Raw genomic sequence first — 27,167 nt, forward strand, 5'->3', positions numbered from 1 at the left:
GCCAACAGTTGAAAACAGTTTTTGGCGCCAATTGTTGCACAACCAGTTATTAGAGTTATGGGGCAATTACTTTATGACACAAGGCCAAGAAGTGAAATGATCAATTGAAAACTGCTTGCTTTCTTCACTCAGACTGGCAAGGTCTGACAATAATAATATTTAAAAATAAGATCTTAGGAAAGTAAAAGAGCTAGAAGTAACTCAACAATAATGAGGATCAGAAACTGACTGATTCAAGTAAATATTGGGATTATCCAGATTTTGTCCAGCATTCATGTTTTACTTCAAGAAGTTAATGTTTCAGCATATCATTTTGGCTTCTTCAGTTGTTTGGGTTAATGCTAATGAGTGCATAATAAACACTGTTCACAGTCATCAAAATGTGACTCAATTGGTTCAGCTGAGTGTGTGGTTCTCTGCTATAATTATTGTAATTTTTGTGTACCTAACGACTGTTTGGTTACTCCTGGTTGTACAATAATTTTCCCATCAGGCATAAAATAATTGAAGCCACTGATGATTCTGTAAAAACAAACAAATGCCTGATTATATAAGCTCATAAAGAGGTCTTCTTTCTTTTAAACAATAAATGAAACTTTGGGTGATATTTGGGGGATAGGGATGGACAAGTTGCTCTGTCTTGTTTTCTGACAAAAATGCCTTCAAGCACTCTGTTCTCACTTTATTACTTTTTCCTGCATGATTCTTATTAGTTCACAGCTCTGACCTTTGACTTCTGAGCGAATGACTCCAGTTGGCAGTAAGATTTATTCTCCTGTTGACTTTCTCAAAAAGATGACATTGCAACCACTTTGACAGTAAAATCTTAATGGTCAATTTTCCATCTCTGTTTTTGTTCAATTAAACATTTGGGTCATGTTTTAAATAAGTAAAAGATGTTTTTTGTTTCCACAACATAAAAACTTAACTTTTTTTTTGTTTTACTTTCACAGTCACTGCCATTGTTGGAGTTCACTGAGATCAGACTTCTTGGATTAAGTTAGGATGAGGTTATGACGCTAACCCCTGTCTGGAATTAGAGAGGGGCGTGGCATTCACTTTACCTCTCTCACACCCACAGTAAGTAAGGCTTTAAATTAAGCTTTGAGGTTGTACTGCAATAAGTCTCTGCTTTTCTGGTCCAAAAGGAGTTAACAAACAGCCCGAGCTTAAGGCATCCAATCAACTCCTGAGCATCTTTACAACTCAATTTAATGTATTTGATTTTCATGTAATTTTTTTTTTTTTTTTTTTTTTTTTTTTTAGGTTTGGTGACTCTTATTTTGGAATTCTGTGCCTTCGATTTTCTTCTGCTCTGATAAACTCTGCATAAAGAAGCCACAGAATGTTACTGTCTACACAATATCTTATGAACTGTGAAATTGAAAATTTCAGGAAAATAGTCCAGGTAGGAAAAGCCTGTCAGGTGCTTCATCATGCTATCAGGATGGCTCAATAAAGCTTTGCAGGTCATACATCAAATCTGAGTCAAGCAACCTGTGCAGAAACAAATATGACAGGTTTTAGCATTAACTTGGCTCTTTTATATGAAGCCTTAAGCATATCATATCAATACAAACTCCAAAGATCAAATGTTTTGAGGACTAGAATAACTATATTAAGCTCTTGGGTACACAGTTTTACGAATGCCAAGGCAAATGATTCTGATGATTCTGATTTCTCAGAATTATGACATGGAATGACTCTTTTAGCAATAAGTTAATTAAAAGTTACATTGTCCCTGAAATGCACCACACACACAAGAAGTGGAACATTAATAAACCACATAATTTACATGACATTATGGCTATTAAGATTATAAAATTAGAGGACTATTAGGGGACCCCTTGCTTGGTTTTGGGCACTTGAGAAGGGAGAATATTATGATAATGGAAAATAATAAAAATAGCAATGAAATCATGAGTCAGTAGAAGTCTAATGATTGCATTATGTTCTCTTTACACTGTGCCATCCTACACACAGTAAAGAGCTGTTGGCTACTGGAAGCAATAGGGTAAACATGTCAAAAACAACTTAAGACTTGAAACTCATCCTGAGCCAATATCCTTGGTCCCAAAGTGGTGTCAGAGATGGATCAGTTTCATATTGTAAGAGTGGACACCGAAACGGCTGGTCTGCCGGTTTGAGACGTTTCTATCACGTTTAACAATCCAAACCAGAGCAGCATAAATAGGGGGTATCCTTTATGGCAATACAATTTTATCTCTGTGTGAAACAGCTGTCTACAGAGCTGGGTCACATCAAGTGAAGGGTGAGGGGTTGAGTGAAAAGGTCGAAGATGTTCCTTTGAGTTAAATGGATCCCACACACAAATAAGCACCCACGCCCAGTCTCACAACGAAGGCCATAATTACAGAAAGGGTCAAGAAATGCCTCTGCAGGATTCCCAGTTAGATTCTCTATCATTCATTCAGACAATTTTGACAACCAGAATTGAGCAGGTGTGGTTGGGGTAGACACAAGTCTAGTTTTAAACTACTGAGGTTTTCACTTGACTGATTAAATATCTCCAATTTAGACAGAAACACAGGTCAAAAGTCCAGCGGGTTCATCTGATGGTGCATTGCTCATTCTACTGCTGGCAGCTTTGTTCATTCTTTATCCACATCTGGACTTTTTTTTCCAAAAATTATAACAACCACATTGTCTGCCATCAACCAGTTTTAGTTTTCCCTTAAAATCATGTGTGAGGCTAGTAGAAAACTCTTTGTAAACACAGTGGTCTGAGCAAGTTAGTTGTAATATTTAAACAATTATAAAAACATTTTGTGAAATTCCATAAGTCAGTCTATAACCAACTTATCTAAACTAAATTAAAACTGTGATTTATTCTTCAAAAAGCTAAACAAAGCAACATAGGGAATTTCTTACAAAAGATGTTTTAGCAAAAAGAGCAATTTGTATCAGGAACATCGTTTGTCGATATTAAAGTCCTGAGTTGACCATATTTCGAAGGTCATCTGATTTCCCACTCATCACACACACACTTCTGTTAATGTGTGTGTGCGATGCAAGAAGACATTGTAGGAAAGTGACAGAAGGCAGAGAATACACTTTCACCTCAAGGCCAAACCAACTTCTGAATTGAAAACATGGTTCATCTTCTCTTGTCGCTGCAAAAGTTTGGGCATATGCTCCAATCTGATTGAGCAATTCAGTTTCTCACAAAGTGAACCAGGTGAAAGTTGAAAAATGAAAAGCAAGGAGAAAGACGTTTTAGGTGAGTGGAACTGCATGTGCTGACTTGCATAAAACATGTCAGAGCTCTTCACTGTTCTCATGCAAATGTCAGGTTTAAAGTCTGTGTTGTTTGTGGAGTGACCTAAACATCCCAAATTATTCACTGAAAAGCATTTTGAAGAGAAACCAACATGTTCGGTTGAGTGACATTTTAAAGGTTTTGCTCCACTTGTATATCCACTTATACATTACTACTATTTAGCAGTAGTAATGTAATAATAATGTAGTGGCTTTCTTCAAAATGAACAGTGTGAATTGGAGTGTAGCAGTAAACTTACCTGAGGTCCAGTTAGGAGACTCTTCCAGGAATACTTTCCCCCTTGCAAACGCTTCAGGAACTTAAAGAAAACTCTGAAGGCATTGTGACAACCAGCATACTCCCACAGAGCTATTCTGTGCAGTCCTTTGAGAAAATGAAATACACTCACGTAAAGTTGTTCAAGTTGGTGTTAGCTCCTTCAAAGTTGCTGCAATGGAGAGCTACTGCGACATCTCAAAACCTCCCTCAGGATCTCCATCCACTCCACCCACTTTTGACTGTCCCTCCTCTCACACACTCACACACACACGCACACGCACACTCCCTCCATGTGCCCAGATTGTGGGCCTCCTGCTTTTCTTGCCTGTGGGCTCAGACCTTTGGGCCAAATCCAAATTCGTCTTGCTTATGTGGATGTGTACATACCAGGCCTGTGCATGTGTATGTGTTTATGTGTCTTTTTGCATTTCTCACCTTGTAATTCCCTTTTTTCCGACAGTTAATATGTGTGTGTAATAGTTTCTTAACAAGAAGTCCACTGTATTGCATTATTGCACAATGTAAAAACACACTGACCTTGTGTGTGCCTTTACAAGTTTTTTTTTTGTGTGGTTTTGGGAACTGACGGGATGCCGCCATCCTTGCATTCCCTCTGTCCAACCACAACATTTGCATCACTTTACTCTAAGACCATGGGAGTATTAAAATGCTATATTCCTCTGAAATAAAAATAAAATAATAATAAAAAAAACACTGTTTTTTTAACCTAACTGTATTAAGATAATAGGGATGGGGGATGTTCACTGATAAATTAGCCTTTAGCTTGAAGTAATGAGTGCTGCCATATTGCAGTGTGAATGGATCACTTTCTACGTTGTGCAGTACGATGATTGTAATGGAAGAGGTGTTGTTTAATTCAGCAAGAATGAACTGTGTGATCTGGTGAACGGATCCTTTTAATATACTTTTCTAGAGATTCAGTACACTCAAATTATCTGCCGTCACTAGTTTGCAAACAACTTGGTGAATTACTGCCACCTTAAGTTTACAAATGGATAATTAGCAGGTGAAAAGAGAAAAACAATGATTATAGCAATGTATTTACCAGTTAAAAGTGTTTTCCTATTGAGAAATAGGTTTGTAGACTGTACACACATAAAATCATACTAAGACATCAACACATTGTCAAAACAATAGTCTATTTTGTAGCAATTAACTGTTTGAATACTCTGTACCTTTTGTATAGCAGTCTTAATTGTAAATAATTTAATTGAGAACTAAATTAGGCAAAATGGTTAAGTACTGTCCTGCAAAACAACTAAATTATTTACCAAAGTATTTTCCTTTTAGCTTATAAACACAAAAATATAGAAAAATCCACCTTCCCTTGTTGAGTCACTACTTTGTCAGGCAAAAGAGACTGTATTGGAAGAAGCAATAATAAAAATTGTGCTATTTGTTCACAAAAGTAAACTTTTAATGGAGGCCACACACAAAGTCATCTTTTCTGAACTGATGATTGTGGGTATTATTACTATGATTAAAACCTAAAAAAGAAGGGGGTTATTCACTGTTTGTCTGTGTTTGCAACAGACTCATCAGGCTATTGTGTTTCTGTTGTGTAAACCCTGCAGGTTAGCATTTTACACACCTCTTTAAGTCCTGGCTCAGGGCCATTAATGGTTGGGAAGAAGGGGGGAGAACAATGGATTTTGTGGGAGGCTCGTCTTATTTATCATGTCAGGCTCAACAAGCATTAAGTAATTTTGTTCATATGAAGACCCGAAAACCTGAATATCCACTAACAATGACCTACAATTACCACTGATTATGTTCTCTAGGTCTTATGTCCTAGAGAAGAAAAACTATTTTAGATCTTTTGTGATTCCTAGAAAAAAATAAATTTTGTGACTAGTAGCCGAATTATGTGTATAATTCTCATTGCGTCAATGGACTAAAAATTAAATGCTTGGTTTATATAGAAGGTGTCCTTCACAACAAGTGTAAAAAAGTTAGAATGTATGACATGACCTCAAAAAAGTTACTATGATTTTCAGTTTTCAGCACTAAAGAACTGTCCAATTTTATGAAACATCAAAAAAACAGTTTTGGGTCATTTCAGAAAAAAAAAAAAATTAAAACAAATCAGATCAAATGTCGTAATCAATTCTTGGTCCTAAATAGTAAAGAAAACTGGAATAAGATTCTTCTTTTCACAGTGTTATTCTGCGGGATGCAAAAAGAGAGTGGATTTTGTGTTAACTTATCAACGACAGAAGAGACAAATCTGAAAATCATTTTATCTTTAAGCGGTGGGTTTTATTCCACTAATAGAAGTTTTCTACATAAAGAGGCTGAAAACAACCAAAAGTAGAATCAACCAAGCAAGTTCATCACAGTTTCAAGTTGAAGTCTTGTCCTTCAACTATCCTGAATTAAAAAAAGATATAGACGGTGTAGTTTTTTGTGATTTGAAACAAAAATTGATGTAACAATTCTCAATACCCTGGAAAAGAAAATATAATACAATCTCCAGGAACGAAGAAGTTCATGACCAAGAAAATGCAGAAACATTACTTTCAAGTTTAGCTGTAAGAGAATGAAGGTGAGAAAGGAGATATAGAAAGGAATCGAAATTAAATTCACACCACTGGTTAACAGAGATGATAATTATTTCTTTGTTCCTTGTTTCTGTGTGAACTAAAATTGGAATCGATACTCAGCTTATATCAAGAAACCAATTGACTAATGTGACACATAATTTGTTTCAGTGGGGACATATATAAAGTAAGCATAACATAGGGTTTGAGGAACCTTGAGGAAGTCAATATGACAGAGTTTTCATTTTCATATTCATGGCCCATCTCACCCCAGTGGCTTTGAACAGTGTTTTATTCACACATTTCAAAGACAGTAGGCTTCAGAGAAAGCTTTTCCCGTTAATGCAAAAATTAGAATGTTTTGCCAGCACAGGATGTGGATGAAAGTGTCTCCCATCTCGAATCTCATCAGTGTCACCAAAACAAAAGCTCCACTATTTTCCATAGCAAAAGGAGAAAAAAGAGCCCTAAAAAAGTGAAAATGTTTAATAAATGTCTTTACATTCCTCACAAGGTCAATTGATTCAACACTCCCCAATGACAATACCTATGAACTGTTTAGTGACAATTAACATTTAACGACAGACAATGCTAAACTCTAGGGTTTCTTTTAAACGTTTGCAGTTGAAAAACGTGGTGGGAAATAAAGTGGGAAGGACAAATTAATAAATAAAAATTAAATGTAATTTAATTGCCAATGTTTTTCTTCATGGAAACAAATTGATAAAGCACAGATCTGGAGACCAACTAAAGACTGAGAATGACAAACAGTTTGTGAATTACAAGCTGACGAAGAAAGAATGGCAATGAGAGATGTTAGAAAATTGTTGGGAGAGTGGGTATAAACAAAAACAAAATGGAAAATGGGAGAGAGGAGAGCAGGCGTTGATGAGAAATCAAGCTGTGTCATGAAGATTGAAAATGTGGATTACAAAGAGGTGGACAGAGAGGAGATGATGGTAAAGGAGAAGAGAGGAAGACAGATGAGCAGGGGAAAACAAGGGAGGAGGCATGATCTAGAAATAAACACCAACAGAAGGTGGGCACGAGGCCACCGGCAGCAGGTGAACCTGAGCCGAGAGCAGGAGAGCCTGGAGGAAATGAAGGCTCAAATCCACCTTATACTACCTGCTGCTGCTATAGCATGCTGCTGACTCCATACTGCTCAACATTTGCATCTACAGTGGGGGTCGCTCAGCTGATTGTTATGTTCTTCTAACTGACTTACAGTTGGATAAAATGTCACCGATGTCTTTTAAAGTAAATGTCAGATTTATGCCTCAGCTACAGCTTCACAATGATAATTCGATGATTGAACCAAACCAGACTATGATATACATAAAAACATTTTTTGACATGTTTGAAGGGAATCATGTTTTTCTTTTCTTTGTGTATGTTTGCTGTGGAATACATTCTTTTCCTTTGCTTAATGTGGAAGTAAACAGCAATTTGAATTTGTTAACTAGACGATTGAATTCAGGCATCTTTGAAATGTCGACAACCTGGACCTGAGCTACGCAACACAGTAAAACTGCAGAAGTTTTAATGCCACCCAACCACAATGCTACTGCCATAGTTATTTAATTGGTGACAGTTTGTTTGTAATTGAAGTGCAGAGCTCAGGCTTTATCTTATATTAAATGTTAAGAACTACAATGTTGTTTTACCACATGATAGGACAAGTATATAGACAAACAAAACAATTAAAAACAAAATGTTTATCTTTAACACAAATAGCCCCAGAATCCCGGGTGAAGTCCTTTCAATACTTTGCCAAAATGGCACCAGTCCCCAATTCATGTTTTGGGGTTTCTAAGTCTGAAATTTAATCTTCAAGATTTATTTTTTGTACACTGCATTTTAGTTTATTTGTTCAACTGTAAAGAGCTCTTGTAAAAGTGACTTTTTCCCAGTTTGCTGTCAAATAGCTGAAGAGGAATATTTGTATACACTCCATTTGGAAATACTGATCATATTTTGGTTAAATGTTTATACTTACATTTTTCCTATACAAAAAAAAATATTTATGATATATGAATGCATGCATGCATATTTTATATAATGTTTGATCTAACAACAAAATAAAAAAAGGTCTATCACTGCAGCTAAAATTGATTTCTGGCAGGCAGGACTCAGAAACATATTGGGAAAGCCGATCAGATATTCATTATTTTCCTGTATAAATATGGACTCTGGTGGCAGCAGGTCTTAGTTATGATTCAGATAAACAATGTGACTCAATTCAAAAGCCACTGTTTTACTCAGGTGCCCACAGAGACCTCTACACAGATGCATGCAGTGTTGCATGCATGCAAATTACTTTGGAATTGGGAATTCCAAAGTAATTTGAATAATTACAGATTTTCCTCCATAATTAAAAATCCTGAATGATAAAGCAATGAGCTCCCGAAGTAATTAATTGGAATAACTTTTTATTGACTAATTTGTTTGCATTTTCTCATAATTCAACTCAAATTCATTTTTAAAGCATATTTGTAAAATAACTCATGTGGCTCAAAGTGTAACAAAATCTCTGCGTTAGTATGGAAAAGCACCACACCTGACACTTCTTTTAAACTAACAAAAAGTTATTGAATATGAGTCTAAGTTTCACAGGAAATTAATAATAACAAGCTGAAATTGGTTTAATTGGATATTTTCATCCTGTATTAATAAAAATCCTCCAATATGATTTTTTTCTGACTTCAACTTCAAATACATGTGAAGCAGGAATTATACCTCCATAATTTCTGCTTTAAAATGTTATTTGCTGTGTTGAAAGTGAGTATTCTACTGCATCAGATAAAAAGAACAACCAGGAATCATAGCTGGTAAGGACAAAGACCATGTTAGCAAAGACCAATTTAAGTGTAGATCAGTAATTACTAAAGCACCACAACGTTCAGATGAAACTGTCTTTTGAGCTGATGCTTTTCAAAGCAAAGCAAACAGAACAAATCCATCTTTTGTTGCTCTGTGGTACCATTCTGAACCTAATTTACATCCTTTCATAACTAATATTTATTATGTATATATCTGCGGTTCCATATGAAAACCACACAAATACCTACATTTATCTTTCTGTCCATCACAATTTGACTTTAGGCACACTATCTGAAATCCTTAAGCTTGCCAGTTTTTTTGCTTGCAGCGCATGATCTTCAAAGACAAAATGTTCACTTATTGCTCAACATATCCAACTGACTGCCAGCAACCTCTGTAAAAAGAAAATCAATGTTTTTTTTTTTCTTTTTCTATTTCGCCTGTCAGTAGTTTATTATGCTTGGGGCACCATGTTGTCAGATTATGCTAAACTACATGTGCAGAGCTGTGAGGATAAAAAAAAAAAGTCTTGTGTGCTATTACCAAAGGAGTGTTGCAAACTCTCGTGAGCAGAAGCAAAACATCTCTTCCTTGATTTACAGAGACCACCAATCAGAGTGTGTAAAACTCAAGTTACTTGCAGGGAGGATCAAATCATGTTCAGGCAGGTTTTCTACTTGCTAATATGTCAGGGCTGTCAGAGGTCTTCAGTGTGAATGAAGGTAACACAGAGCCATGAATGTTTTTTCTGTGTTTGGGTCAAATTTTGAACAAGAGACGTAAATGTAAGGAGCTCTAGCAAATCAAACCAATTGAAAATTACAGAATCTGCCAGAAAACAGACAGATTCAGATGTCAAGTAACATAATCTCATGGGCAAAGAAGTTTGAAAATGAACATAATTTTAGAGAATTAAGTTCTCTGCTGTGATGCAAAGATAACTGGTTCAAATGATCTGCAGATAGAACCAGTTGTTTCTTTGAATTATGAAAGTAAAGTGTTTCTTTAAATCCATTATTACATAAAATGCCATTTCAACATCATTTTGATGATGGCAGAAAAAAGGGAAACAACAATTAAGCTTCACCTTAATCTTGTCACCAACAAGATTAAGGTTGTTTGATACAGTTTATTCTCCGATAAACTGTATCAACAGTTAACTGGTGCCTTTTCTTAACCTGAGATATTTCTCAATGGATTTGATTTATTCACCAACTTTGACAAGTTGTTCTTTGATACAGCAGTTGTAAAATCTGACAGGCATGATTCAGACTTAGTCAGACTTAGTCAGAATTTCTTTTGATGTGACTTTTACCCTACTACTTGAGCAATCAAGTAAAATACCATAATGCGGAGTTCACCTCACACTTTTAAAGAATTCTGATAGAACAAGTAAAAACAACCTGTTTTTACTGTTTATGAAACAATAAACAACCTATTGATTGCCAATTTCTTTGCAAATATAAGAAAACATGCGAACATGTTTTTCCAGTGGTGACAAAAAAAATAACAAATCCATAAATCTGTATATAATATTGTTTTTATTGGGCCATAAAATTCCCAAATGTTAGTGTCAGAAAATGTTAATTGTTTTTTTTTTTTTTTTTCAATAATACGATGCAATTTAGACTTAAAAGCAATTTTTTGTTTAAATCTGAAAAGAGGATCATAGAACAATAAAAAGACTGTAAGTGCTTTTACTAGAGAATTTAGAAAAATACTAGTTGATTGGAGGAAGCAAGTTTTCATTCCAGCTGATCTCTGTGTAAACGTTCGAGTTCTTCAGTTCAGCCATGTCCTCCTCGTGTTCCACTCTGTCACATTCAGATTGATGTTTAGTGAAAGGATGACTGTCGCCACAAGTCATCCCCACAAGTCTGCAGGCAAATTAATGGACAGAGGGTGCAGAGTTTCGAATAGACCCCCACTGACCTTTTTTTTTAAAGCATGTCAGAATGTCTGTCAACAAGTTCGCCTCTTTGTACGCTTACCTGTCACAAGCGACAAGGAATTCAGAAATTTAGGGTCTGGACAAGGTCAGGGGCCAAAGAGGAAAAAAATTAAAATTTAATTAAATGTTTTTGTCAGAACTAAAGAGGCAAGTGATTTATTCCATGGCCATTAACTGGTGCCTTTTCTTAACCTGAGATATTTCTCAATGGATTTGATTTATTCGTCCACTTTGACAAGCTGTTCTCCCCATTTAAGCTTCAGTGGAGGTTGATGGAGTCAGGCACATAATGTTTTTGATCCTGTGGCAGTTCAACTGTAAACTCCCATGAGATCTAGATAGATAAACATTCGGAAAAAATAACCTGAATACCTCCAGACAACACCGTGACATTCATGGTAATGTGGTGTCTTTTTTATGTTTTAGAACTTCTTAAACATAAATTTTATGATAAAACCAACGATAAAAACTCAACAAAGCCGTGAATCTGATGTGTCTCATGGTGGTGAATCTAAAATATACTATGTGCTTATTTAAAAAAAAATCTATGAGCCAAAGAAAGCAATCAATGCATAGGGATGTTTCTTTTCTAAACTAAAACTTCTGTCTTTGAGTCCTTAGTAGTTTTTTGTCTAACTCTTCCACACTTCTCTCACTCTATAGCAGATCTAAAATTATCAGACCTTGTAGGAGTGCCTTTGATTTGTAGTTGCCCCCACCTCACCTGACGCCAACCCAGACATTTTGATAAGAACCGTGCAAGCAGCGGCAGGACTCAATGGACCCTGATCATCCAATAAGAACAGATGGTATTCTGGGAAACAAGACCAAGTTCTGGTCGCTGTTTAAGAGGTCCCTAATTTCGGGGCAATAGCGTTGACTCTGAGACTCGAGAGATCAACTTTATAAATGGATTTTTCATTTTGTGCTAACTTCAAAAACTTACTTAATTCCTGCAGAAATAACATTTGACATCTCCAATTTATTGCTAAAGCTACATTTATGCACTTTAGACCACTTCTGCTTCATCAAGTGAAAACAAATCTGGAATAAGGGACGCTACGAGGCCAGAAAAGTCGCAATAAACTTTACTTAATTTCACATGTTCTGCAAAAGAAAAAAAATGATAACCTTAGACCAGAGCTTTTGATTGATGGTACTCCCTAACTCTGCCTTTATCTTGTCCCATCCTGAGCTATCTCTGCATTTATGCAGCATAGGTTTAGGCTGAAGGACAAACTGACCACTTCCTCTCACTCTACTACTTTCTCCTTTGGCTACTATTATTTGCTGTTATTTCAACTATTAGCTTTAAGTTTTCTCTCAGTGTTTTTTGTTTCTCTCCATAAGTTATCAAAGGCATTCTGTACCAAAAGTCCCCATTGTTTCTCTGTATAAAGTTTTTGCAACAAAAAGAATCATTTGGTTTCACATTGATGATCAATGGTGCAATATGCTTTTAACATTGAATTTTCCCTCCAGTATTAAGACATATATTTTCCTGTTTATTTTGCATCATTTTTTTCTTCTTTTTGCCGCTGTTGTGTTTGAAGTGTGTTGAAGGAGATGGCATTTAGTTTCTCTGAGGTTCATGTCAGTGTGGGATACTGCAAAGATCACATCTGAATGATAATATCAACCAGAACCACAAATATTTACACATACCATCAACTGTGGGATAGGAATATACAGGGTCTTGCACAAGACGGTATGACATGGATACAAACTGAAGGAAACCTGATCGAGTTTTTTATTTGACATTTCTATGAGCTGTCCTGAAAAATCACAATCTTTCTGCCTCTGGTTTTGAGATGTAGGTGGCAACAGATGATGAAATTGAAGCAGGATTTAAAGATGCAATTTTTAAATAATTCACATTAAACTATTGCATACTAAGAACCAATCAAAGACCAAATGTCTTTGCTAAAGTGATGGATTTTTTATGAATCATTTTTAAAATGATTCAGAAAAATCCTTTTTTATGACTCATTTGGAGTTCCTTGTAAATCTCCTCAGTTCCTCTTTGGTGAATGAAGTGCATGCTTAGCCAAATGAATGAAAGTAATGTCTACATCAAACAAAACTACTACATTGAATTATGTCTAGGGCAGATGAAATAACAATTTCAAAAACATAAAAACATGAATGTTATGTTAAAAAACAGCAAACAGCTACCTTTTCCAACTCACCGTCAGGTTTTTTTCTTTTTTTTTTAAATGTTTTTTAAGACAAAACTGCTTTCCATTTTCTGCAAACCTTTACAAATCAAGTTTGACACTTGTAGCCTTCAAAGATCTTGATTTTTTTTTTTTTTTTACTATTTTCTCCCTGTCTCCCTGTGTAGTACCAAACAAAGGCTCTCTTTCAACTGTTATCTTATTCTGGCTACGGCCTTGTGCTCCTCCACCAGAAAGAAAAAAACAAAACAAAAAAATAATTATTTCCCGCCTATCGCCAGCCTGTGCCTAAGCAAGTGTGGAATCTTACATTTCACACAGTTGTGAAAAAGAAAGTGCATAAAAAATAACCCGGGGGATTTTACTTGAATGTAAAATCCCCTCCCCCCTGAAGTCCTGCTGATTCTTGAAGGCATAAGCAGGCTGAAACTTTGACGAAACAAGTTGGACTGTGTGGACACTATGCTTACGTTAATGGTATGATGAAGGATGGTGTGATGCATTAGGAGTTGGCCAGTATGAGATTCTCATTCTCTAAAATTGAAAAAAATAACACTGAGATTTCATATTACAGTATTAATCCAAGCATTTTAAATGGAAATTATAACATTAAAAAATAGCCTTTGAATAAGACAAGAAATCAAAAATTATTTGTATAATGCAGTCTTTTAGCAGACTGAATATTACCATGTAGATTTTTTTTTTTTTTTTGCATTTGTATAAGTAGACCTAAGTAAAAATTAGAAATCAACAACTTTAAGATTTAGTAGAACTGTTAACTCCATAAATGCATATTTTTGTTCTGCTCATTGTGAAAACTAATTTTTTCTGCTGCTGATTGGCTGTATTCACAAGAGAGCAAGTGAGGAAGAATGTGAATGTTATCTTCTGCAGTAGTCCCAAGACAAACAAGATATTAGTGCATATTATGGTGTTTGAAACATTAAAATAGGCAGGAATAATTCAAATATTGAATTAACATTAATGGCTGCCTTGTTCAATGGGCATTTCTCTCTTTGCAGTGGGGGAGAGTAGTTTACAGCACAAGCAATTTTCATTAAGCTTCATACCATCAAAACGGCACATTACATATGTCATGTCCAAATGTTAGCAATTTAGTAACGTTTAAAATTTCAGCATCGTCCTGACCTCCCACAAGCAAACATTTCTCCATAGGGCAAGGGTGTAGACCTTCTGAGAAGCAAATATAAAAAAGACTAGGGTTTACCAGGCTACCTGCAGTTGCACAATTAACTGCCTCCTACGAACCCACAATATAAACATTAATAAAGTTTGTCAACTGCTGGTAATGCTATCTCAGGTATCTACAAGCAATCCTCTGTGTCTAGTGACCTTCATTCACCATTTTGACTGTAAAATATATTTATCTCATTCTTATGCAGTGTTTTTTGTCAATAACAATACATTTTCTGCTTTGAGTTCACTTACTGAAAGGTAAAACCATTAGTGTTCCACCTGGCACTCAGACAGAATGGGACCCATAAATATTGCTAAGATACACCTGCAGGACCTCTCCAGGAGAAAACAGACATCTGTCTTAGGGTGGAACGTAACTTGTGGTTGACTGACAACATTAGTCTTTTCTGAAGCCCTGAAAATGCTTTTTTAACTGCCGCTCTGACGTGTAGCTGTATAGAAAGAGAGACAGACAGATGGATGAATGGACAGTGTGTCATGTGTGTCAGTGAAGCAGAACTGCTGAGAATTTGCTCTTGTTTCCTGGAACCTACTGTGTTCACACACATGGACACTTCAGCCATAAGGTGTACACTGACATAGACATTTATACTCACACACACATACACATAGGAGTTTTGGGCAGGCCTGCACCTCCTGCTTCAGCACCATCTGCCAACTTGATTTATGGGCATACCGACAGAAGGCCCCACTCTCAGACACTGTTTTAAGAAAATCTTTTTATGGATATTCATAAACAAACACTAAATCTGTTTCGCATCAGAATGAATCCTACTTCCTAAACCAAAATTGCAGGTTGCAAGTGTTTGGTTTTGCCAACTCACATTTGATTTTAAGCTTAATTGTGGCATTAGCAAATAGTCTGGTACAAATTTAGGAAAAAAAAAAAGATTTGTGAAGAAAATTTCTGGTCCTGGTCGACTGCTTCTAGTCCAAGCTCTTCATAGTCCAAGAGCTAAAATAACATTCAGCTGTTTTTTCCCCCTTATTAGCAATAAATAAATATGCCAGAACTGTAATGAAAATGTTTTGTTCAAGAAAGCATACTGTGTCTTCTCAAACAATGTGCCAACTATTCACCCAAAGCTCTACCTTGGAGCTTCAGCCTCAACAGCAGAGACAGTAGCTTGATAAGTGGAAATAATTTGCACTACTGAAGGTATTTTTAACCGAACCCCCACAGCACCCTGACAAACATTTGTTCAGGGTTGTTATGTTCTAACCATGGATGAGGAGTGGACAAAAAAAAGACATTTTTGGTCATCTCTTCTTTTACTTTGACAGCGCAGACACCGTTTTACATTAGAGGAAGCCACAAACCATCAGTCTGGCTTCAACTCATCCACTTGAGCCAATAACTGAGCCGTGATATAGATATCATTATTCATGTATTACTGCATAGATTTACAAACCAGTCTTTCTCCATCTACTGCAGTTTCTCACAGAGTAGAATAAGATGCCCCCTATTTTATTTATTTGTACTATATAACTGAAGCAGTCAAGACCATCAGTGTGATGGAAAATATATGCAACCATTTGTGTTGTGTGAGCGTTGTGCCTAAATTGTGTCACAAAACAACAATTGAAATGAATTTGACAGCTCTAAAAGCTTGTCTTGGACCAAGCTTGCTGCCTGGCATGGGCTCAATGGCCTTTATCTCACAGTGCTTGGTGTGGAAGACACTGACATTTTCTTGAAGTGATGCAAAGCAGTTTTTAACCATTTTTAAAGGTCAAAGTAAGTATGAATGTTACAAGAGGGCCTATAAAAGTGATCATTGCACTCATTAAGGTTTGCTTGGATCAAGGCTTTCAAATCCACCAAAAGTAGGATAAAGCTGCATAGATCACTGAAGGGCTTATTCCAGGGCCAACACAGTAAAAAGGTGGGTAATAAAAGACTCATATTTGTTTCACTTAGACATAGTACTTAAGACACTTGGCCTTGGGGGAATATGTACACCTACATATCTATTCATATAATTTTGGTTCATAAGTCATGCCTGAGAAAGATTATCCAGTATTTCAAGTTTTCTCCACCTGTGGATAGCAGCTCTCATTGTGGCTTAAAAAACCTTGGAAAAGGTTTTGTTACAATGTTTCTACTAACAGAAGTCAATCGTTTTGCTTCTCACTGATTCTGAATTTCATTCAATGTCCATGGTATAATTTCTGGTGTTTTTTAGTCTACTTTATGTTTTCTCACATCAAGTAGCTCTCTATGATATAAACATAAAGAATAGTAATGCTTTGAGGGTTTCCCTTATTTTCATTTTAAATTGAAGGCTTTGGTTGTTACACCAACCACTCCTTAGATGTCAAGGCATATTTTCTTTTTTCATTCTCTTTAATTGTTAAATACCTTCTTTGAACTGCCAGCTGTGCGATTTCTATTAATGACAACATACATTCAGCCCAATAAGTGCTTCTCCCCCACCATGAATCTGTGACGCATGGCTGCAGGAAACAACATGTTTTTGAGTAGATGGAGGAAGGTTATACTGATATACTGATTTATCAGATGTCTAGCACTGTTTTAAGTGATATGAATCTCTGTGTACATAAAAAAATGTATCTTCTTCCTAGTGTACATATGATGAGGCACATTCACATCAGTTGCAGGAATCACTTATTTATTGTGTAGTTGCAACTTTTCCGATCTGTCCAGTGGGATTTTCTGTACCTTCGATGAGCATTGGCATAGGCTGCCTCTGTGTATGTGTGTAACTTAAGCCCGTTAATTCCAGTAAAAATCCTTTCTTTGTGAATGATGTGGAACACAATACCAAGATTTAGGTTTTCAGAAATGGCTCAAAGAGAACTCTCAAAGACTTGCACTTCAATACAAATTTCTTTAGATGTCCCGAAGCCAAACACATCGTTGAACTAAAAATTGATCCAAGTTGCAAGCAGGCATCCTTTACAGCAGCGACAAAGTGGGTTAATATCATGTTTTTCATGCATACCAAAAAAACCTGCAGCAAGAATTTGGTATGGCAGAAATTAAGAAAACCTATAGATAAGAACTTGTTGGCTTCAGGAAGTTAAAACAATTTGATGACTCAGAAAAGGAAAATAAGGATGAGAATATTCCAAAGATGCTGGAGTTTCTGGCCAATGTGGAGCGAACTAATCAGACTTGTTTCTCCTGGTACAACACTTGAGCACCAGATTTTAATCTTGGACTGGTGTGGCAGTTCCTGGTTTTAAGAGGCTTGGCCAACCAGTTTGCTCCGACTGTTGAGGGAGCTTCTCAGTCTCCCTGGGAAAGTTTACAACGAGGTGTTGAAAAAGAGGCATTCACTGACTGCCAAACCTCATGTTCAGAAAACACTGAGTGTTTTTTGTCCTTGCTATTGAAATAATGGAGCAGATTAGCAAAGTGGTTGAAAGTCTACTTTGTAAGCAATTTCTACATTTGTTTTGTAAATGGTGTGTTAGTGTTAGGGGGCACAGAACCTGAGCTGATTCAATGGGAAATTTTGGTCTTATGATATAATACTTAAATGATCTGAGAAACTGAATTTTCTGTTTTCATTAGCTCTGTATCATATTAATACAATTAAATCAAAATAAACACATAAAATGCACCACACTGTGTGTAATACGGCTGAATATAAATTATAAATTAGCTTTGAAACATTATTCTTATTTATTAAAATAAACAAATGTTCCTCACTGACTCAAAGGCACTCTGGAAGCCAAAACATTGTCAATAGCTTTTCTTTCCCACTATATCACCAAAAAGAAAAACTTCTCCCCAATACAAATGTGCAAATATAATTATGTCCCTGCAGTGTACAAAAACAAACACGCAAACACATGATCAGCGTGCAACTCAACACTGAGCAGACATAATGTAGTTGGAGAATGACCAAGGGACTTTTCACTTGTGCAATGTTGGTGAAGTGTGTCTGGCCCTCCTGAAAACACACTTGTAAAGGATGGACAAGAACTCACACACCCTCAAACACGCAAGCATTTCACTGTGCTGCATATTCTCAAGCCTCTCTTGACAGTTTTATTTTTTATTTGCAGCTCTGTCTTTTCAGTCAGGATAATGGCTCATAGTTTTGAACTTCCTGTTAGATCAACTGTTTGCCAGAGTGTGAGGAAGCATAATACGTTTCCTTCATGCAAATTAGCCTTTTATCAGACTCCTGAACTCCCTGTTCTATAAAGCTCAACAGAGTTGAGTTCACTGCAGATGAATAGGTATCAATCACCTTTATTCAACATAAACACAATGCCATTATGAAGTGGCAGGTGATGCTATTTTCTTAAGTTTATATGCAAAAAAGCTGAACACAAAACTTCTAAATTATGCATTTACCCTGCAGATTTCACATGTCAACCAGCAGCGAAAAGGCCTAATGGTTCTGAATGACAGTTTTCATACACACAATTAGAGTTGCTTAATTGAGAAACATAATCACTTTTTGAAACTGTCTTTTATCTTGAAACTAAGCAGTCTCTCTACATCCAATCATCAGGGAGTCCTGTGCCAATCACCTATAAAGCCTAAGAAAATAAATGCAGAAACAAAAACAACTCTTTGTTGCTACAGACAACCAGGACTGCTCCCATGGTAATTGCATTTAATTAGTAGACATGAATTAAGTCATGATTAGAAAGTGAAAGCAACAAAAGCAAAAGGTTATTTAGAATGACAAGCTGGTGCAACGATGGTACCCAAGTTTACACTGTGCAAAACAAAGAGAAATTACAAAAAAGACAGAAGAGCTCCATATTACACTCAACTGAGTTTCCATGTTAAAGGTTAAAATTTATGATCGCACATTTAAAAAAGAAAACATGTCTTGCTTGAAGCCAAAGCTTTTTAAATTAGCATATCATGGCCACTTCACTTATGTTTGCAAAGCTGCTACTTAATAGCCTACAAATCTTCTGGAACGATGTTATAGGGACAAATGAAACCAATACTGAAGACATCTTCCATGAAAACTAAACACAACAGCTGTCTGGTAAAGTGGTAGAGAGATGATTATTTGGGCATTCTTTTTAGCCACAGCATCTGGTTACACTGTAGTCATTAACAACCTCCCTCATTATCACCACAATGATGACACAGCAGCTTAAAAAAAATACTGATTGAGGTTCAAAGATCTGTTGTTCAAATGTACTTTAACACACTACTTTATGTATGTTGCTGTGGTAGTAATTGATGTTTATCAGATGATGCACTGCATAGCGGCTTACTTATTCTGTCTTAAGGTATTTTGTAACTTCCTTTATATTATTGTAGTGAATGATTGAAGGTAAAAAGGCTCCTGATGCAAGTTTTTGCAGCTAAAAGGGGTTTCACAGGTTACTACCTCATTTCACAGAACACTTCAAGTTAGCGTAAAGGCATTTTCTTGATGTATAATTTACTTTTTGAAAAGGTAAATGCAGTGAGGGTGGTTGAAGTCAACCCGCATCTGTTACTTCCTTGATTTGTCAAGGAGTTAGTCACAGTCTCCTACTTGAGTTGGCTTCTGTAAAAGCAGGGATGTACGATTTGTGCAACAATCCATCCACAGGATCTAAAGACATGAACAAGAATCAGATTCATGTCCCATGACAATGTTAGGAATCTGAGAATTTATGTTTTAAATGTTTGATCAATCAGAAATAGAGTCATGCTATTTTATCGAAAGGAACACTAGAGCAATAAATGTATTGTGACGTTATGTATTGATTTTTTAAAACTTAAAACAAAAACAAAAAAAAGTATTCTGATTTTTAATATTCCCTGCTGCTCTATTTGTGTCCTTAAGATCCAGCAATTGAGAGACCTGATCTGAGTACCAGCATGAGATAAATGTGTCTTTTTGTACTATTTACTAACCTCTGACACTGAGCAAAGCAGTTTCTACTTTGATATTACAGCTTGTCAGCATGATTTACAATTCCATTTGAGGGTGGAATTTCACATTAGAGCAGCTGCATTTTTTTCTAAATAGCAAGAAACTGTCCGTAATTACAGCCCTTCTGAACAAGAATAATCAGCCTTTCCCAGAGAAAATTAGCCTCATTGTTCTTTGTTGGTGCCCTGCAGAGAAGAGCTTAGATATTGACAAGTTGGTTCGGATCCCCTGAGCTTGGAGACAATAGTATATTAGCAACACTACTTTTTTAGGCATGACAGGTTTGTCCAAACCTGCACAGTTATGAGAGCTGTCTCTTTGACATTGTGAAAGAAAGTAATTCCAAATGCGTTCCTTGATCTTCTGAGTCTGTATCCGCATGTTTCTTCTGCTCCGTATCACCACTAAGCTCTTTTTTTCTGTTATTGTTGGAAGGCTCTTTTAATCTTTCTGTTTCACTAAGATTTTCTTCGTTCTTATTGAAACTGATCCTCTCTACAGCAGAGAGGAAGTTCCTTAAAGGGAAACTAAGAAAATCTCCAGTTTGTCTCAGTTTATTATTTATATTGTCTGAAGGCTCCTGAAAATGAATAAAACACATAGTATAAAATAATAAATGGTTAAAAGCTACTGTTATGGGTGATCTGTTGAAAAGTCATAATACAATTATATGGGAAGCAGACATCACAAAATTTGTCATGTAATTCCTGCACTACAGATTTAAAAACTCATCATTGTCAAACAGTTGTTCCTGAGGCAGTTTTTCTGTCACACTTGATAATTCACAGCACAAATGCTGACAATTTCATTATTATTATTATGGTTTATTGCAGTTCCATCTTTGTGTGTGCTGGAGAGAAAGTCTGACTTTAATAATCGGGAAGCCTCTGCTGAAATCACTTACACTGTGTGAGTTAAGATAAATTACTATCAATGTTTCCACAATGCTTGACATGAGCATCATTTCTGGTTTTATGGGAGATCAAGAGTGTAATTACTTTGTTAGTACAGAAACAAAAAATAGGTAAGTGGTTGAAAGAACATTGCTGAAGTTACAGTCATTTAATAAACTAAGTCCTAAATAGCTGATATTGTTAAATGCAATTGTATTGATAGATTTGTTGATAATAGGCACTGACTGTTTAAATACTGAAGCTGGTGATCTAATCAGCAAGCATTCTCTGTACAAATAAAAACAGCAGTAATTTAAAGAGGCTATGAAAGTCTTTGTGAGGAGGTAACAAATTAATAAATTCATGCTTATTGCATTCTGTTGCTTATCAAATTAATTGTTTCTGCCTCAGAGGCTGACCTGTTTATAAGAAATAATAATAATAAATAATAAAATGAGGAAGACTTTCTTGAACAGACTGACATTTTTGATAGACCTGCACCATAGATAAGCGTAATGAGATAATTTCATTAGAAGCAGGTCAGGCAATGAGACCAATCAAACACAATGTTGTAATTACATTTACTAATTTATTTATAAGGTGCATGTGTTTGATGTTTTAAAAATTATTTTCTTAAATGCTCTAAGACATTTAAAAATATACCGGTTTATTAATCGAGCGTTAAAGGGACAACAATAAACTGGCATTTACAACTTCTGGCCAGGAAAAACACTGAAGACATGGATGTAAACTGACACACAAAATACAAAAGAGTGCCCAATTAACCTGGCATACATATTTATGGGGAAAGTCAGAGTACATGAAACTGCACATGCATGAGACTGGATCGATAGTTTCCCTTCCAGCTCCTCATATGCATCATAATAACATTTCATTGGCAGACTTTCAATTATCTTTGGTTGAAACTTTACTACAAAAACCTGTCTTGAATAACAAAATCAGAAATTGGTAAAAGGTTTGAGTGGAGCACTGTGTGAAATGCCATACCTTGGTTGAACACACTCTCATGCCATTAATACTGTATAAATTTCAAAGATGCATTTTTTACTTTGAAAATTATGTGGGTTTTTTTTAGGTTTTGGTCTTGTGTTTTTCTTTTTTGATGAGTGGATAGCAGCAAGTGCCGACTTCCATCTCTGGCAACAGTTACTGGACATATCCCCATTTTAAAAGAGTGACCCATTGACAATTAACAGCTGTTAAACATGTCTCCTCAGTTTTGGATAAACAAAGACGACAAATATATCTTTAATAGATTGAGCGGCATGTGAGTTTCATCATAGGATGAAACTCACATGCCGCTAAGGATTATAATCTGAGAATGTAAGACATTGTTAATACCCATGAAGAATAAAAGCAGGATGAAAAAATAAATTAACTAGGTTTGAAAGATGTTGGGATGTTTTTCTCAAGAAAAAAACATTTTTGTTTCATAGAAATATTTTTAACATCAGCATGATTACTGCATCGCCAGTATAATGATCGCACCTGCCGAAAATCGCATGGGTTGCCTTTTAACTCACTTTCTTAATCTCCCTTGCTTCAATAATATTCAAGTTCCACTACATAACACGGCTTATCCAAGTCCAATGCCAATACAAACAGATCCACACTGGAAGCTGTAAAGTTAAACTACCCTTCCTTGAGGTTGTTTTTCTGCTTAAAGTGCCCCCAATGGCAATTCTGAAAGAAAAACTTTCCCCCATAATCTGTGTTTTGAAAGATCAAAGTCAACTTTATTCAATAATCACATTGCTTTGGGCAACCAGAAACACTCGCAAGCAGAGCGGTCTGAGGATTTGAAGCTGGAACTCTTTCCTAGCTGCAGGCTATAAAAGTTCAAGTAAACACATGGCAGATATCAATATAAAGAATAAATGCTACATTTTGGGCCAAGTCATCAACAATCTATCATTATCTTTCTTTTGGCAAGAACCCTTAGGTTTAATAAGATGTTTAGAAAATGTCATTATAAAAATATCAATGCAGAAACAGGATTTATTATGTTCTTTTAGATCTGTACACAGGAAGAACAGCTCCAATCTCCTATCATCAGTCAATGTATGACATTCATGAGATTGCACTCAGTCAAGAAGTAGATCAAAGTGTGTTTTCAGTAACAAAGAAAATTGTACTCTAATATTACCTATGATATAAAATCCTAATGAAAGACGTGGAAGTTTGTAGTTGTAAAGTGTGCTTGTACTTGAGAATCTGGCTGCCTTGAGATACCAGCTTAAATTGTCTTTGAGACTTCAACCCGTAAATTTTCACATTTGTGTTTCTCAACGACTTTGCATCACAGTTCTTTCAGAGTCCATCTGGTCCAAGTAATAATGTCGTTTTTGGGAATGGTTATGCTCCGAACTGTTCTGGCCAGAATTCAGACCTTAGAAAGAGCAGCTGTAAGTGATTGGGAGATAACAGTCTGTGGTTTCTGCACAGAAAATGTTCTGAATCATTAAGTGCAGTTACAGTTTGAAACTCACAAAACAACCAACAAATTGAATCCTATTTAAAAACAAAAAAAGGTCTCAATTTCAAATAGTTGTATAAAACATGAATGCAATGTTTTGCAATCCCGTTTACATAATGTAAAGCTTTTTCTGTTTAAATTTGTGAAAAAACACCCCTGCTTCCAGCATTTGATGTTTCCTCACCTCCTTGAGGAAACAATATGCATGACTAAATATCATCCATATCATCACTGGATGATTTCAAATCATCCAGTAACTGTAAAGCATTTTCTGATTAACGCATATAACATCTGCAAAACAAGATCTAATTTTATGCCTGAAGGATGTTTGTTGTCTGATGGTAGCATCTGCTCATAAACTCTGATTTTGTTTTATATTTTTTCAAATTCCCTCCAGTTTGTCTTTGAAGACTTTTTTTTTTTGCACTATGTGATATTTGATGCAATACCTTGGTTGTACTTGTGGTGAGAACTCTCTAAAAAAGATATCTCAGTTTCACAGTCTTTTTAAAATTCATTAAATTGTTTCCTTAAGAAAAATCATCAAAGTTTCTTTCATGAATCTAAAAAATATTCTAGAATATAAATGTTTTTAATCAGTCTCATATCATAAAGCAAATGGAGAATTACACCATAATTGTATACATATTTTAAAAGTAGTGAAAATGACTCCTGCTTTATTACAGCATTAAATAACAGAAGTGCTTCAAAGATAGAAGGTATTATTGCTCATCTGATTATTTCAGGAGATCACAAACTGATTTCGATGCAAAGAAATCCATTTGTACCATCAGCATGGCAGCAAACTAAAACTTGTCAAACCATATGTTTATCCATATGGAAATGCTTCAGTGTTTGCCAGGACTGAAAGAGTGGGTGCATATTGTAAATGTCACACAGAGAGAGCAAAACAATTTCAACGCCATATTGTTACCTTGTCCTAAACTGTTCTAGTTAAAGTAAAAATGAAATCACAGTTTAAACACATTACATGAGCATCTTTATCTCTGCGACCTGTTATTTTATCCCTGAACCTTCCACTAGTGTATTTGAGTTTGTCATTCCTGCAGAACAGCAGGATATCAACCACCACTGCCAAGTGCCACCCAGCCAGTATGTCGCAATAATTGTTTCACACTGTAGATTAAAAATTCTGACAAAATAATGGCATAGTGGCAAAATTACAAAAACAAAATACATGTTCCAAAAAAGCAATTTAAATGCAAACTGACTAGAAGTCAAAACTAAATTGAGATAAACGTAATAAAAAAATAGATTTTTCTAATCTGTGCACTATATAAAACAGACCAAACCTTACCCTTTTCCTACCACAAAAATACTGGGAATCAGTGTCGAAAATCCAAGACATACTATCTATAAAAAAAAAAAAAAAAAAAAGAAACTGTACAGGGGTAAATTAGATAGTTTAAACACCAACAAGGATCTCCTGCACTGTTAGCAGACTCTAAAATACATCATTAAGCCTTCAAATGTACGTTTAACAGTTAATGAGCAAGGCAGCAGATCAGCTGCGAGGGAATCCGTCATCACCTGGTGACTTCAGCCTGACAGGATAGTTAGGTGTTGATTGGTCAGTGGCGTCTTGAACCTTTTGGTGCGTTTGTTGTTGTCCAACTTCACCTGTTCATAGCATGTGTCATCCATCAGTCATATGCTGGACTGCTGAGAGCTCCCAGTCAATCGGCTTTTGTTTAAATATGAGGCAGACACCGTGTGAAAAACAAGAGGTCAAGAATCAAGGAGTGACGAGGAAGACAAGATGGTACAGCATGTTGGGAGAGGATGGAGAGTTGGGTGTGAAATTAAAGATGGAAAAGATGAAATATTGTATTTTATTAATTCACTTGTAAGTTTATTTCTAATGCTTTCTCTCACAAAGCGCCTCGTCTTTCCCCAAAGCTCATTCTTAGATCTGCAGTTTTCTGCGCAGCTTCTGGCTTATCAAGGAGTGACGAGGAAGGGCTACCAGAGGGCTTGAAATTGTTGAACCAGAGGGCTTGAAATTGTTGAAGTAGTACTACTGTTATTTTGAGTATAACTTTTGGGTACTATACTCACTCCTGCCCAATATTCTTCAGTCCAACATGCACCAAACCACTCTCTCACACACACATCTCTTCTTCCATCTCTTCCACTGGTTCTCATAAATAAGAGTGATGGAAGAAAAGTTGTTCCGTAGAGTTATGCCGACAGATTTAATGCAGAGCATGACCCCACCTACACTCCTCAGTAGCATCTGTCAGTGTGACTTAATGTAGTGCAGGGACAAACTCGTTTCCTTTCAACTTGTTTATCACCTGCAGTCATGGGTACTGCCCGTGGACCTTAATCAAAGGATTAAGGCAATATTAAATAAATGATTTATAGATAGACGTGTAACTTTTTTAATGGAAAAACAGAGGAAGTGGAGATGGTTGAATGAGCTGCAGGTAATTTGATTGTTGCTCCAACATTGATCTCGTCAAATTTTTTGGAACTGAATTCATCTCCATTTTTTACACTTGTCTAACTCTTTAACCACAAAGAGCTGGTTTAAAAAGATGCAAGGGGACCTGATCTGTGATTATGAAAACATATTTTAGAAAGGAAATTGAAACCGAATTAAAGCAAAAATGGCAGAGGTAGCAGGTGATGTGCATGTAATACCTGTCTCATTCCAAATATGTCTGAATATGTATAATGATCAGTATTGTATATTTCTTATTCACAGATGGGAAACAGATGATGTTTTGTAGAACAAGCCGTGTCTCACCTCACAGAGTTTGCTACCTCATAAATAAAGCGAAACATTCATTTCCTATCCTTATTTCACACCTGTATTATGTGCCATTACTTTCCAAAGAAGATGACATATTTTATTTAGTATTTAAGTATTCTAATCTCACAGTAAGTCATATCTGAAAATAAACCGCAAACCAATGGGCACATCCTCCTAGAGGTTTTGAGCTTATTTACTGTTTTTTTTCTAATGGAATAAACGTATGGTTTTTCTCATCAGATCTTCATTTGCCAAATAGTTTCTCTCATCCTCACTGGAAACAATTTACTGCCTTAGCCTGACATATCTTGAAGCATTCAACCTTCAAACACTTTGATTTATTTTCCCTTATAATAGTTAAACCATTTTTGGAAACTTTTGGAAACAAAACAAACCTCCTTTCTGTCTACATGCCTGGACACCTGAGTTTAACATACAAATATGTTTCCTTAAGGTACATTCACTTCTAGCACAGTCAAACATGTCTACATGCACCACCTGAAACCTTCTCAAATGTTGCAAGAGTTAGACTCATAACCTTGAACTTGGACTATGGCTCCAGTTAATAGCAGTAAATAAAATGTAAATTTCTGCTTGCATCTGTTTGATTTCACGTTGTTTGACTCAAGTACAAGGATCTTCTCTGACTCACCCAGATCAAAAGGCTGAGTACCTTTTCAGGATGTCATTATGTTCTGCAGAGGCCAGTTAAATAACCCACTAATGTGATTCTGGAATGTTGAAATTGGGACAGATTTCATCATTAAAGGACACTGGTGCCTATGGACCAGAGCTTAACATTGTTCTGTAGTTCATGAGAGAAGTGCCAGTACATTACA

At 35.9% G+C, this 27,167-nt stretch overlaps 1 protein-coding gene across 1 annotated transcript in view; it reads right to left on the minus strand.

The window, feature by feature from the left end:
• The window catches only part of LOC129360427 (protocadherin Fat 2-like), an 87,069-nt gene extending 83,347 nt beyond the window's left edge, over positions 1-3,722 (minus strand). Inside the window, 1 exon segment of the mRNA XM_055030632.1 lies at positions 3,540-3,722. The gene's annotated coding sequence lies outside the window, so the exon portion shown is untranslated.
• Positions 3,723-27,167: the final 23,445 nt, after the last annotated feature.

Source organism: Poeciliopsis prolifica, unplaced genomic scaffold (genome assembly GCF_027474105.1).
Source record: "Poeciliopsis prolifica strain line A6 unplaced genomic scaffold, Auburn_PproV2 SCAFFOLD006, whole genome shotgun sequence".
Classification (NCBI taxonomy): Eukaryota; Metazoa; Chordata; class Actinopteri; order Cyprinodontiformes; family Poeciliidae; genus Poeciliopsis; species Poeciliopsis prolifica.